The sequence below is a fragment of the Cebus imitator genome, unplaced genomic scaffold, assembly GCF_001604975.1.
Source record: "Cebus imitator isolate Cc_AM_T3 unplaced genomic scaffold, Cebus_imitator-1.0 Scaffold30, whole genome shotgun sequence".
In the NCBI taxonomy this organism is placed as follows: Eukaryota; Metazoa; Chordata; class Mammalia; order Primates; family Cebidae; genus Cebus; species Cebus imitator.
In genome coordinates this window covers 5,112,079-5,114,729 of record NW_016107345.1, presented here as the reverse complement: position 1 = coordinate 5,114,729, position 2,651 = coordinate 5,112,079, and positions in this window count along the sequence as shown.

Below are 2,651 nucleotides of genomic sequence, written 5' to 3'. Positions count from 1 at the left end.
TATAGCCAAGGCAAATTGAGACATTGTGAGCAAGTCCAGGCCAAAAGCTATATGGTAACGGAAAATTCCTTTCTCCTGCTAATACTTTGGTTCCTGTTTCTGTCCATATTTGAAAGACACAGAAATGTTACATATGTGGTAGAGGCACTCAACTCAGCATCATTTCCAAACTTTGGCAAGTGTTTCTAGACTCCTGCAAAGGCTGGTGAACTAAAACCTAGCTTTCCCAAACTCCCATGAAGCTAGTGTTCTGAATAGGTTTTCCAATCAAATCCATTTATGCAGAGTGTTTAAGGTGTTGGGGCCATTTTTCTGTTGCTTTGACTCTTCCTACTGGCAAACACGACTGTCAGGACTTTGGGTTTTTCTGGAGCAAAAGCCTAGTATCTGCTCACTAATTTTGTGTGATTTGAAGAGGCAGCTGTGATGGGGTATGAAGGCAGTGTCTGCAGCTTCCTGAACCCTGGATCAATGCATTAATAGTCATTTTGATGTCAACCGACCAAAAATGTATCTCCTGAAGTCCTACATGTCTGAATGTGTCAAAGGTAGCAGCTCCCTTGGCAGATCTGTTCTCTGATGGTGGCTGGAAATCATTTCTAGACTCCATGCATCAAGTCCCACCAGCAGTTGTGTAAGCACCCAATTCCCTGAATTCTATCCTTTCATCTCTTTTTAAGTTTTTTGTTTTTTTGTTTTTTTTTGGTACCCAAGTTCTGTCTGATTCAAACAGGGAGTCACAAAAGTTGTCTTCCTCATGGCAGTCCTTTGTCAAGTGACTCACTTTTCCAAGTTATTCAGTGTGAACTTCCAGAGCTTCTCTTTATATAATAACGTAGAATAAGAATGGAAGGAGCAGGCTGAGGTGTTAGAATGCTGATAAAGAATATTTCCTTAACAATAACAGCAAACAGGGCTTACAGCTATAAGGGGGAAAGCTACTCTTTTGCTGTAGCACAGTCATGGGGGTGCAATGGAGTCACATCTGGCAAGAGCACCCAGACTAGCCCTCTGCATGGTTACTCCTTAAAAACATCGGTAGATTTTATGAGGTACTGTTCGATATTTCTGCTTGATCAGAGAGATTCAGATCTAATTTAATGTCCTCTGCTGTGCACCTTGAAAAACTGACTTCTCAATGCCTCTCGTCCTTCATTAGCACTAGCACTGGGCTTCTCCAAAGCTGTTCACAACCCCAATTTTTTCCTCCACAGAGTCTAGAAAGCCATACACTCACTGCCCTCACTTCTTTAGCCTTGGTCATATGATCCAGTTCTAGAGGAACTCTGCTTGAGATAGCTTCTGGAAAAATTTTTCTTTTCCTTATAAAGGAATAGAAGTGGTTAGAGGAGTTTCTCTCCTTCCATTTCTCCTACCTTGGAAATAAATATGATATCTGGAGCTCTAGCAGCAATTTTGTTAACATGAGATAACAAGCCCATTCACTAAAGAAAGCAGAGGGAAGAAATAGGAACCTGAATCTTTGATGACAGCCTGAGACTCTGCCCTGGATTCTTCCTTAAGTGGGGATAATAAACCCCTGTTTGTTTAAGCACACATTTGTAAAGTATTCTATTTCTTGTAGCCTCATTGCCACAAAATATGTTATTTATATCTCCCGGAATTTTTACAGGAACCCAACAAGATAACTAGTATGAAACTACTTTGAATACTCTAAAAAGAAAACTCATTTTAAAGTTCTATTTTAAAAGGAATCAGATTTTTTCTGAGTAGCTCAAGCTTAAGGTAGAGAAAGTTTCAATGAAATGATAAATGGTTGAAATAAATATGCCACATATTCCTTTCAGCAACTCAGATGAAGGCTTGCTTCTTTCTTAAATTATTAATAACCCCATTTGGTACTTTCAAGGGGCCTTGCCATCATTTGATACTTAATCCTCAGAGTTTCCTAGAATAGTGTAAAATCTCATTTTACCAGGGAAGAAGTGGAAACAAGGTTTTCAAAGACTTTCTTTGAGACACCATATGCCTGTGGAAGCCTCAGAACTAAAAATCAAAGAATCGAGCAGTCCAGTGTGTAATTGGCTTTCTCATGTAAATTTGATATGCAGGGCATGACACAGCTCACAGAAGCTCTAAGAATTTTAAAAATTTTACCTTACATGTATATTCAAAATAAAGTCCAGCGAACCATATAGGATTCCTTATGTGAACAAAATGCCTTCGTGTCCAATATTAGAAGTGAACAAGGAAAGAATATATTCTATCAATAGTGAACTTAAATCTATTTGTATACCAAGATTCTCACCCAATTCTGGCATAAAATAAATCATGGCAAATTAACTTCTTATTTTACTGATGTATCTGGTAATAAACAGTCAAAGAGTAGCTCTGAAAGAGTAAAGATAAATATGCCAAACACAGTGTCTACCCCTGCAATCCCAGCATTTCGGGAGGCTGAACTGGGCGGATTACCTGAAGTCAGGAGTTCAAGACAGGCTGGGCAACATGGTGAAACCTTGTTTCTACTAATAATACAAAAGTTAGCTGGGTGTGCTGGCGCACTTCTGTAATCCCACCTACTCTGGAGGCTGAGGCAGGAGAATCACTTGAACCCGGGAGTTAGAGATTGCAGTGAGCCAAGATGGTACCACTGCACTCTAGCCTAGGAGACAGAGCAAGACTCTGTC